The 12,522-nt window shown below is 47.6% G+C and overlaps 1 protein-coding gene and 1 pseudogene across 1 annotated transcript in view; one reads left to right on the top strand and one right to left on the bottom strand.

The window, feature by feature from the left end:
- LOC130121617 (breakpoint cluster region protein-like) overlaps positions 1 to 12,522 on the bottom strand; it is a 90,885-nt gene that overhangs the window by 16,174 nt on the left and 62,189 nt on the right. The gene's annotated exons all lie outside the window — the stretch shown is intronic.
- Positions 8,115 to 8,234, top strand: LOC130122263 (5S ribosomal RNA; annotated as a pseudogene).

Raw genomic sequence — 12,522 nt, forward strand, 5'->3', positions numbered from 1 at the left:
ACCTGGCATAATTAAGTGAGTTGTAAAATGATAATAAACAACTTGTTTCCCGGAGGTAATCTCTTGTGCCCCGGCGCTGATAATCTCTGTGGAAAGTGCCCTGCAGCAGTCGCTTTCCGCTCAAAATCCGGGACGCTTGCCAAAGCAGGAAGACTGCGCCTTCAATAACAAACTGTGCAAACCCCCCCCCCCCCGTGATGCTAAAATCTTCCCTTTGTTTCGGGATCAAGGGACGAGAGACAAGCGGAGAGATAATAAAGCTACACAAGCCGCACACGGGACGTCTGGCCTGCAGTCACACCCCCGGTACAGCAGGGGGGGTCAGAACGAAATACAAACAAGCAGAAGAACGAACATTTGTGTGTGTGTGTGCGTGCGCGCGCGTGCATGTGCACCTGTGGGTATGTGCATGCATGCGCAAGTGTATGTGCGTGCATGCATGTGCGCGCGCATCTGTCGGTGTGCGCATGCATATGTGCGCATGTATTTGTGTGCATGTGTGTATGTGTATGTGCGTGCGCGCATCTGTGAGTGTGCATGTGCGCGCGCGCATCGGTGGTGTGCATGTGTGTAGGTGTGTGCGTGCGTGCGCGCACGTGGGTTTTTATCTGTGTGGGTGTGTCATTGTCTATGCAATGTACATGTATTCATGAGTGGGTGGGGGGTTTTCTTGCATAAATGTATTTCATCATGCCCTGTGCTGTACTAATCATGTTGTTTACATTGTTTGTTTTTTTGTTTAGCGTGATGTTTGTAGAGACAGACCAGACCATAATGTATATACAGTACATTTCACGATGCCAAACATGTGCGCTGTTAACAACACTGCGCAGCAGTCTTGGCGTGCAGCCCTGCTTCTGGCTGGCTGTGACAGCGTCACAGTCCTTCAACAGTCCTTTACATTAGCGAGGGTTCGGTCTGGCCATCGAACAATGACAGATTTTCTACAGTAACACAAAAGGAAAGAGGTCCGAGATGTTCACACGTTGCTCCACACCGAAGACTGAATACCGTGGTCAGCCATGTTGTCCTACCCTGATTTTATTTATTTATTAATTTGTTTTCTGGCAGTGTTAAATGAGTATCGTTATCACGTCGTCCCAGTGAGCACTGGAGGGCTGTAAACCAGACCGAGGAGACTATCAGCACACATGATGCCACCGTGGCGGCACCGGATATGATGAAATGGCTGAGAGCTCAGCAGAGGAACTCTGCGGTGTGGAGGACGTTGCAGACTGGTCAGGTGTCCTCGAGCGCAGCGCCGAGTTCATAAGAGAGCTCGTCCGAGCAGCTTCGCGAGCTTCTCACGAGATGGAAACTTGTTTCCGAGAGGACGAGGAGGACTTCAACACTGGACGCTGATGTGATCACTCCGGAAAAATTTAAAAGTGAGGAAATTCCTGCTCCCATCCGCATCCAGCACCAGGCACCCGGGGAGCGAAAACATTCAGACGAATGTGCACGCACGCACGCACGCGCGCACACAAACACACACATGCATGCACATACACATGCACACACATGCATGCATATACACACACAGGTATGTGCACACACACACACATGCGTGCACACACACAAACACATATACATGCACGCACGCACGCACACAGGTATGTACACATGCACGCTCACACACAACACAGACACACACCTGCATACACACACACACACACATGCATGCACGCACACAGACACACACACACACAGGTATGTGGTTGGCCTATATCAACAAAATGTCTAAATACAGAAGGAAAAAGCCCGTCTTGTTTGCGTGAGTCTGTTTGTGTGAGTCTGCTCGTGTGCGTCTGTCTTGACTCACAAAGCAGCAGCACGGGTAGTTGTGGATGTTGGGGCACCTTCTTGAGGTAGCACACACTTTAGAAGTTAGTTGCCCCAAACACTTAATTACCCCAAAGACACACTTGTGTCCTCACACTCGACTGGCAACATCTAGTAGTAGATTGTGCTGGGTGGGAGATCGGCAACTCCGAGGCAGACTGACAGATGAGTGCACACGCAGACCCACAAAACACAAGCAAGAGGACGTAGGGCTCGACAAACAGGCCACAAAGACAGACGCAGAAGACACAGAAAACTCAAAAATAGATGCAATTACACTGTGAAAGGCAGAGAGTCTCGTCTGTCACACAAACCATCAGACAACCAGACATATTATATGGCGTGTCTGTTGTGTGCTGGGTCAGCGTCCATTTACTGCTGCCGCTCTATTTTTCTTTTACTGCTGCCGCTCTATTTTTCTTCATTTGCTAATGGCTTTGTGTCTCAGTCTGCTGCTGCGTCCAGCATCGGGCACAAGACCTGGAAAAAAGTATTTAGTGCCTGAATACTGAGTACACTGTACTAAATGTAATCAGTAACGTATTCAGTTACTCAAAAAAGAGGAACTCCACAGGGCGTCCAGGTCTATTCCGTTGCCTACCAACACGGGGATCGCCGGTTCGAATCCCCGTGTTCCCCCCGGCTTGGTCGCCCGCAGACACGGCCAGTTGTGTCCATAGGCACGCCCGACCGAGCCGGAGGTAACACGGGGATTCGAACCGACCATCACCGTATTGGTAGGCAAGGGAATAGACCGCTACGCTAGCCGGACACCCGAAGATGACGACCATTTCTTATTCCCACTCTATTTGCCCTTTCCTTTTGAGGGCAGATAGTTAAAAAAATAAATAGATACGTTTCATCACTCAGCGGAGTTGAGTGATGAAACGTATCTGTCAACATTGTATCCAGATGAACTGACTCAACCTTCTTTGATTTTCTTACCCGGGTTCTTGAGCATGCACCATGACGTTGCTATTGCGCGGTTTGTCCCTGAGAGCGACTGTGTGTAACTTGGTGCTACTCTCGTTTTCATACCTTGCTGAACAGACTTTAAAGCCAGTCTGAGGTCTCACTGTGGCTGTAAATCTTGAGGGCACGCTTAAGCCCTCTTTAATTCATCAAGAGCCCATTACTAATAGTGTGTCTATTACTGTGTGGGCGGAGGGCAGGCTTGTTACATTATCTATGTTGGACTTGGCACTTTAATCTGCTCGGCTGTCCGCAGTACAGTCTGTAGCCCAGATGTGCCTGCATCAGCAGCCCCAGACAGACCGGGGAGAAGATAGCACTCAGGGAAGGGAGATGGTATAAAAAGCAGAGCAGCTAGCCAAGGTCATTTTTTTTCAAAGGAGATAGGTCAGTCAAAAAAACCGTCCCGTGTTTTTATTCTTCAATTTGGATGGAGAACAGAGCGGAGGAGACAGGAAAACGCTGTGTTAATATTCAACCCCGGATCAATGGAGGTGCGCATACGGCTCCATGTGGGATTCCTGAGACCCAAGTAACTTTTGAATAGATAACTGGAAAAATGCTTGTGATTTTGGGGTGTAAATCCACAGCTACAGCAAAATTACAAAACATACTGGGCAATATTAAAGGAAAAATTATCATATTTAAAACAAGTGGCAAGTCTTTTCTTGGGGTGAATGGATCTATCGCTGGGGGCTGGAGGACATTAAGGCTCTCAGCCCAGTAGCGTAATGCATTTAAAGAGAGGTGACAAAGGTCACAGGGATCTTGCTTCACCTTCTCTTTATGTTGTGTGTAGGGGCATGTGTGTGCGCGAGACAGTGACAGAGAGAAACAGAGAGAGAGAGAGAGAGAGAGAGAGAGAGAGAGAGAGAGAGAGAGAGAGAGAGAGAGAGAGAGAGAGAGAGAGAGAGAGAGAGAGAGAGAGATTAGCGTTAGCATGGGTGAAGGAAGAGGGTGTGCAATTCATACAAATCCAATTACGTGACGTTACTACTGCCACTGATTAAACCAGCAGCTAGGAAAAAAACCCGGATATTCACACTGCTCATAATCAGCCACTACAAGTTCCATCCTTCCATTATCCAAGCCGCTTATCCGAATCCGGGTCACACGATGCTGGAGCCTATCCCAGCAGTCATTGGGCGACACCCTGGATAGGCCGCCAGTCCACCACAGGGCCGATATACTATATATGTATGTGTGTGTGTGTGTGTGTGTGTGTGTGTGTGTGTGTGTGTGTGCGTGTGTGTGTGTGTGTGTGTGTGTGTGTGTGTGTGTGTGTGTTTAACAGCTGTATACTACTAACCCTTTACGAATGTGATGATTGCTGTCATTGTTGTATGGCCTGGCTCATGTTAAACCCTTTGCAAAACATGACCAAATACATACAGAGAATGGCTGCCATAGAACTTCCTTTTATTATCTAGTTTGAGAGTTATAACTGACAACGAGCACAAATAAATAAATCTATAGGAATAAATAACAATTCCTTTAAAAAAAATGCTTAAAGTGCAGCCACAACTTAGTAAAATAAAAAGTTTTTAATTTTAAATAGTGCCCAGTTACACTTTGTGATTAGCACACATGTTTAGCTGGCACATTATATGAGATAATGCACCGCTGGAGGAAAGACGTTTTTAAAACCGCAGATTCTCCCCCAGGTCACTGCTGTGCAGCTGCTGAATGACTTTATATGTACTGAAACTTTATCAAAAAATGGCAAAGGCTGGCACAGTCCTTCTATCCATGCTGCCAGAAGGGTTTCTAGGGGATGAAGCAATACATTCAGTATCTGTACTTGGCTGAGCCTCAAACCAGTCAGACTTCAGTAGGGCAGTTCCTCTCATTTTTACATAATCACAGGCAGCTCATATTTGTATGTCATTTCTGACTTGGAAGGTCTTAAAAACCACCATTGAAAGACAGTCAAAGCAGGCTGAACCAGTTCATCTGGACACAACGTTTACTGACGGATACGTTTCATCACTCATCTTAAGTGGCCTCTTCAGTCTCAACTGACAGCAGGTATCCCACCCTTATAAACAATACAATGACCTAACGACTCAAACCAACGATCAGTTTCATATGCAAATATGGACTTGACCATTAAGTAGGGTTTCGGTGGCCATGTGTGCTATTCACAGAGGATTTGGGAATGTTTGCAATTACAGCATTGTAAGATGGCGACAGATGTACTCCTAAGCCCGCCCCCCCTAAGGATTTAGCAGTCTATACCCATCTACAAGCAGACATTCCCAAATCCTCTGTGAATAGTACACATGGCCACTGTACCTCTAGCTAATGGTCACACCCATATTTGCATATGAAACTGGTCGTTGGTTTGGGTCGTTGTGCCACTGTATTGTTTATAAGGGTGGGGATACCTGCAGTCAGCTGAGACTGAAGAGGTCACTTAGATGAGTGATAAAGCGTTTCTGTAAATAAACATTGCATCCAGATGAACTGGTTCAACCTTCTTTGATTTTCTTACCTGGATTATTGAGCATCAAGACAGGTGCTAGATAGGGTTCAGGTGCTAGATAGGGTTCAGGTGCTAGATTAGGGTTAGGGTGTTAGATAGGGTTCAGGTGCTAGATAGGGTTCAGGTGCTAGATAGAGTTCAGGTTCTAGATAGGGTTAGGGTGTTAGATAGGGTTCAGGTGCTAGATAGGGTTAGGGTGCTAGATAGGGTTCAGGTGCTAGATAGGGTTAGGGTGCTAGATAGGATTCAGGTGCTAGATAGGGTTAGGGTGCTAGATAGGGTTCAGGTGCTAGATAGGGTTAGGGTGCTAGATAGGGTTAGGGTGCTAGATAGGGTTCAGGTGCTAGATAGGGTTCAGGTGCTAGATAGGGTTAGGGTGCTAGATAGAGTTCAGATGCTAGATAGAGTTCAGGTGCTAGATAGGGTTAGGGTGCTAGATAGGGTTCAGGTGCTAGATAGGGTTAGGGTGCTAGATAGGGTTAGGGTGCTAGATAGGGTTCAGGTGGTAGATAGGGTTAGAGTGCTAGATAGGGTTCAAGTGCTAGATGGGGTTCAGGTGCTAGATAGGGTTAGCATGCATCAGGACACTGAAAGACAGGTTGACAAGCTTGATAGCTGGTGTATTAGATTCAAATTCCGATACTGACTGGAAGATGTCTACTCAGGTAATCATTGTTAAGGGAAGTGGCTGAATATTCACTATTCAACATGCTCAGAGGAACCTTTGGAAAACAAAATTAGATATTAGTGAATTGGCCTACAATAATGGCATTGCAACGTCTGCAATATTCAATTCAATTTATTGTCATTAAAAACAATGTGCAGGCACATGTTACAAACGGAATAAGGACTAGTATTGCCGGACAGAAAGAAATCTACTAAGGCTTTTTATGATTATTCTTGAAGAAAAATAATCATGTACATCTGAAAAAAACAATATAATGTCATCTGAATGAATGACTTCTTGGGAAAACTGCCTCATTTCCCCTTCTACCGTCACCCGAGTCATTCTTAATTTGATAAATGTGATATACAGTGACACATTCTTTGCAAGTGGAGCTTTAAAAGTTGAAACCTCCATATATATGTGGCGAAGTTGCACCACTCCTTTATATTATTTAACACTGCAGTATATGTTGCAAAAAAAAATAAAAATGGTAGTGTTGATGTTTTTCCCAGTATCATTTCAGCCTTACTGGTGAAAAATTACATATGCCTGACACAGCCTTGCAAAGCTACTGAGGCAGCAATATTGCATCTACAGTTACCTTCTGCCCTCCAGCACGGTCCCTGCACAGCCATTAGCACCGACAAAACTAGCTCTTATCATCACCAAACAGCAGAACAGCCACAAAAGGCCCCAATCCATGCTAATCTCTGGTCAAACACAAGCCTCGGCATCATTGTTGCTCGGGGCAATAAACTCCCGCTTTATGCCGGGGCCATTCAGGAGACACGTGCCGGGGCTTTGCTAAACAGACCGTAGAGATTTGCCAAAGCTTGTCTCCAGGGAAACTGTTGCCTGGGATACCACCGAGGACAGGGACCAGGGGTGTCAGCATTTTACTTGTGTCGGCTTCCAAAAATAGACGGAGTGTGCTGCCGGAGATATTACAACATTAGCATCAGCAACATTGGAAATATTACCTTTCCACAGCAGTGATGACACTGTATTTGTCGGACAGCAGAGACGCTGCCCTCATCATCAGCCTGCCTAATCGCAGCCCCTTTAGCGCAGCGGACCCGGCCCGAGCAACTCTGTAATTCAGGAAAGGTCAAAGGTGAACCTGCCTCATCTATATCTTGAGTGGCGGGGGTGTAGTGAGACGGAGAAAGGGTATAATAAATGGCGCGAGAAGTGACAATCGAGGATTAGAATGGTTGTAAGAAAATTGAAGCAATAATAATCACGGCTCACACTGATGATAATAATAATCCATCCATTATCAAAGCCGCTTATCCTAATTAGGATGCTGGAGCCTATCCCAGTAGTCATCGGGTGGCAGGCGGGAAGACACCCTGGACAGTCTGCCAGTCGATCACAGGGCCAACACACACTCACACACTCACACACACTCACACACACACACACACACACACACACACACACACACACACACACACACACACACACCTAGGGACAATTTAGTACAGCCGAGTCACCTGACCTACATGTCTTTGGACTGTGGGAGGAAACCGGAGCATCTGGAGGAAACCCACGCAGACACGGGGAGAACATCCAAACTCCACACAGAGGACGACCCGGGACGACCCCCAAGGTTGGACTACCCCGGGGCTGGACCTTCGTGCTGTGAGGTGACCGCGCTAACCACTGCATCGCCATGCCGCCCAATAATAACCATAATTATTATTATTTTTACTTACAGTACTTGATTTTTGGTTTACAGAGCACTGAATGGTTAAGGGCCAAAATACATTTCTGATCCTCTGCTACACTATGAACCACCCAGACCGCTCAGATGGTCTGGGACAGGTCTGCTTTCTGTCCCCAGAGTCAAAACTAAACATAGAGCTTTCAGTTTTTACGCACCGCATATCTGGAACATTCTCCCAGAAAAGTGCAGGTCTGCTGCAACTCTCAGGTCTTTTAAATCTAGGCTGAGGACTTCACTGTCTGCTGCTGCCTTTTATCCAATAAAACTTGGAAGTTCTTACACCGCCATGTAACTTTTACTCTCCTGTTTAATCCATCTCAGCTTGTTTTTTCTATCTTCCAATTGTATTTAAATGTCTTTCTCGATTCCTTTTTTTATGGTTCGCTTCCCGGCAGACCCTGAATTCGCTACATTGCTGGGCTTACGGCCATACCGCCCTCACCATGTCCAATCTCATCCGATCTCGGGAAGCTAAGCAGGGTCGGGCCGGGCTAGTACTTGGATGGGAGACCACCTGGGAACACCGGGTGCTGTAAGCCCAGCAATGTAGCAAATTCACGGGGCAGCCAGGAAGCGAATTCGGGTCGCCCGCACCACGGGCGACTGCGCTAACCAGTCAACTAAAGGGTCCGACTTGTTAGCCAAGGACTAGCGAGTCTAGTCATCCGGGATCGTTACACTACCCCCCCCCCTCCTTTGGGAAGCGCGTCCCCCCCGCGCTTCAGCATATCGGCTCCCTCGCACCTCTGGGTGCACGTGCTTCCGATGGCTTCGCGGCCTCAGCATCCCACTTCTGACAGCAACGTAGCGAATCCGGGGGGCAGCCGGGAAGCGGACCTGGGTCGACCCGGGTTTGCTTCCCGGCTGCCCCCCGGATTCGCCCCAGATGCAAAGCACTCCGAATTGCCTCGCTGCTGAAATGTGCTGTACAAATAAATTACAATAGACTGCAGTAAATCGCTGCAATAAAATTGCGTCTGCTGCGGTCAGCTGTGTTGTGAACAGTCCACAGGTTCTGTTGACACAGAACTTAACCGGCGTCCAAGACGTTCAGGTAGCAAGCTGGCAGTTACACAGCTTTACAGATATTTTCCATGCTTAGTGCATTTCACTAGCTCTGTATAAAACAAGGCGAGTTTTCAGGATCCAGTAACAGGCCCAGTAACTCTGGTTTATTAACAAATCCCCGTCCTGGTAAATCTGAACCCATTCCAAGCCGTTCTAACCCATTTCAAATATTTCCATCATGACATATTTCACCTTATTGAAAGGTCCTTACACACGGATATGCATTTTATATATTGCTTTTCTAAATGCAACAGACACTCGAAGCGCTTTTACAATTAGTTAAGGCCTCACACTCACACACACACACTAACACACACACACACACACACACACACACCAGTGGCAGTGGTATGGGTTTTTTGCAAGGAGGAGCCGAGGATTGAACCAGCAACCCTTCCAGTTACCAGACAACCTGCGCAACCTCCTGAGCCACTGCCGCCCAACATCATCCTACAATAGTCTGCTCCTCCTCCTCCTCCTCCCCCCTCCCCCATCTTGGCACTGAGCCCGTCCGCCCGTCTGTCAGCTCTGAGCGTCCCAGGATCAATTACTTGAACCCATCACGTCCACATTCCCATAATGGCTCCACAACCCCAGACAGTAGTCATCTGAGACCAGCCTACACAGATTCACACACACGCTCGTTTAAGACCAGCACAAAAACACACCCTCTAGCCAGTTTTCCTGCACACACACACACACACATGTGGATATCAATGGTTCACTTGCACAAAAAACCCCACCAACTCCCAGGATCCCACCGCTGCTCAGAAACACACACAAACACTCGTGCAGTTCCACAAAATGTGGACACGGAGTAATTAGGAGGATGAGAAAAGAGGGGGCCTACGCAGACAGTCATTTCAATTATCTCTATTCCTCTGGCTGTCGCGCCGCTATCTCTTGAAGGTTATAGTCTCATTTCACCACCGTCTCTCTCGTGACGCTCACGCGGGGGGGGGGGGGGGGGGAGTCCGTTCGCTATTCGACTCCCCTCAATTCAGGACAAGGCAGGAGACGTCACTTGTTTGCTGTGGAAACCTTGTCTCGGATGTGGCGTTTCCCATCTGTGGTGACTAACGTCAACGCTTTGGGGGGGGGGGGGGGGGGCTTTGGAGTATTTACAACCATGGGAAAAGCAGGGATTATTGCTCGTACATTATAAATTGGTACGGGGGAGGGGAGGGGGGGGTGACAACCCATACCAATTGCATACCAATTTCGGGTGCTGAGATTGAGATTTCCACCACTTTAGGGTGGAAATCCCCTTTAGAAACCCAATATCCTGGGGCATCCGGGTAGCATAGCGGTCTAATCCGTTGCCTACCAACAGGGGGATCGCCGGTTTGAATCCTCATGTTACCACCTGCTTGGTCGGGCATCCCTACAGACACAGTTGGCCGTGTCTGCGGGTGGGAAGTCGGATGTGGGTATGTGTCCTGGTCGCTGCACTGCACTAGCGCCTCCTCTGGTAGGTCGGGGCGCCTGTTGGAGGGGATGGGGAACTGGGGGGGGGGGGGTAGCGTGACCCTTCCACGTGCTACATCCCCCTGGTGAAACTCCTCACTGTCAGGCGAAACGAAGCGGCTGGCGACTCCACATGTATAAGAGGAGGCATGTGGCAGTCTGCAGCCCTCCCCGGATCGGCAGAGGGGGTGGTTGACAACGGAATAGACCACCACGCCACCTGGACGCCTGCATGTACATGTTTAATTGTGCATCTGTGCTTTACATCTGCCCCCCCCCCCCGGACACTGACATTCACTGTCCTCTCCTAGCGTAGAGAGGGGAAACATGACAACACCATGTCACGCCAACAGCTTCCACAAACATACAGACACAAACAAACATACACTTATATAGAAAAACCATTTGCAAAGCACATCTAAGTGCATGGATGTACAACAGTTTGAGCGACAGTAAGGTACATATAACTTTTGGCATGTTGGACTTGAAGCCGAGTAAAATCACATATGAAATCATGCATCCTCGCGTACAAAAACTGATGTGAAAAGACACCTGTGGGTTGAAATGGAGGCGAGGCACGCATGGATCCCATATTCATTTTAAAGAAGTTAAGTCAAGTCAGATTTATTTGTATAGCCTTAAATCACAATTTAGTCCCAGCGGGTTTAATAATCCCATCCCATTCTGTGCAGTGCACAACTGTTGTAAATCTGCATCCTAAATGCCTCACTGGTTGCTTAAACTTGTATAGGGTCCTTAAGCATGTGCAATTTAATTTGTCACTTGAACGGCATGGGCCATATGGGTTGCATAAATTGAATTATTGTCATATAATTGGAATATAATTGTAATCAAGCCACTGGGAATGCAAAATCAAATGAATTCTTAGTGCCGGTCCCAACCTTGGATAAATGAGGAAGGTTAAAACAGGAAGGGCATGCGGCGTAAAACCTTTGCCAAATCAAATATGCGGATCATAAATCAGATTTTCATACCGGATCGGTCAAGGGTTTGGATACCAATTGCCGTCACCACTAATGTTGGCCAGCAGGGTGCCGGTGGAAACTATGCTAGTGCTTGGCAAAGGAAAAGGAGAGGAGAAAGGCATGTCCAGAGGCATTGGGAGAAGAGGACGGGTAAGAGTGTGGAGGTGAGAGTCGGAGCTTTGAATGTTGGCACTATGGTAAGGGAAGGGGGCTGGCTGATATGATGGAGAGAAAAAAAGGTAGGTATACTGTGTGTGCAAGAGACCAGGCGGAAGGGGAGTAAGTCCAGGAGAATCGGGGGAGGGTTCAAACTCTTCTACCATGTTGCAGATGGGAGGAGAAATGGGGTAGGGGCAATTCTAAAGAAAGTATATGTCAACACTGTGTTGGAGGTGAAGAGAGTGTCAGACAGAGTCAAGAGGAGCCAAGGATCAAATAGTGGAAGTTTAAGAAGGAAGACTGTAGTGTGGAGTTCAGGCAGGAGTTAAGACAGGCACTGGGTGGTAGTGAAGAATTGCCAGATGACTGGGCAACCACTGCAGAAATAGTGAGGGAGACAGCTAGGAAGGTACTTGGTGTGTCATCTGGACAGAGGAAGGACAACAAGGAGACTCAGAGGTGGAAGGGGGAAGTACTGGAATGTATACGGAGGAGGAGGTTGGTGAAGAAGAAGTGAGATAGTTGAAGAGATGAAGAAATTAGACAGGAGTACAATATGCAGCGTAAGGCGACGAGAGAGTTGGTAAAGGAAAAGGGAAAGGCAAATGGCGAGTTGTAAGAGGTTGCACACTAAGGAAGGGGAAAAGGATTTGTACTGATTGGCTAGACAGAGGGACCAAGCTGTGAAGGATGTGCAGCAGGTTAGGGTGATCAAGCATAGAGATGGAAATGTGCTGACAAGCGAGGAGAGTGTGCTGAGAAGGTGGAGGGAGTACTTTGAGGGGCTGATGTATGAAGAAAATGAGAGAGAGCAGAAGAGAGGTTGGATGATGTGGAGATAGTGAATCAGGAAGTGTGGTGCATTAGCAAGGGTGAAGTCAGGTCAACTATGAAGAGGAAGAGGAGTGGAAGACGATTGGTCCAGATGACGTACCTGTGGGGGCACATAGGTGTTTAGGAGAGATGGCAGTGGGGTTTTTAACTAGATTGTTTAACACAACCTTGGAAAGTGAGAGGATGCCTGAGGAGTGGAGAAGAAGCATACTGGTAACGATTTTCATGAGTAAGGGCGATGTGAAGAACTGTAGCAGCTACAGAGGTATAAAGTTGATCAGCCACAGCATGAAGATATGGGAAAGAGTAATAG

This window comes from Lampris incognitus, chromosome 12 (genome assembly GCF_029633865.1).
Source record: "Lampris incognitus isolate fLamInc1 chromosome 12, fLamInc1.hap2, whole genome shotgun sequence".
Lineage (NCBI taxonomy): Eukaryota > Metazoa > Chordata > Actinopteri > Lampriformes > Lampridae > Lampris > Lampris incognitus.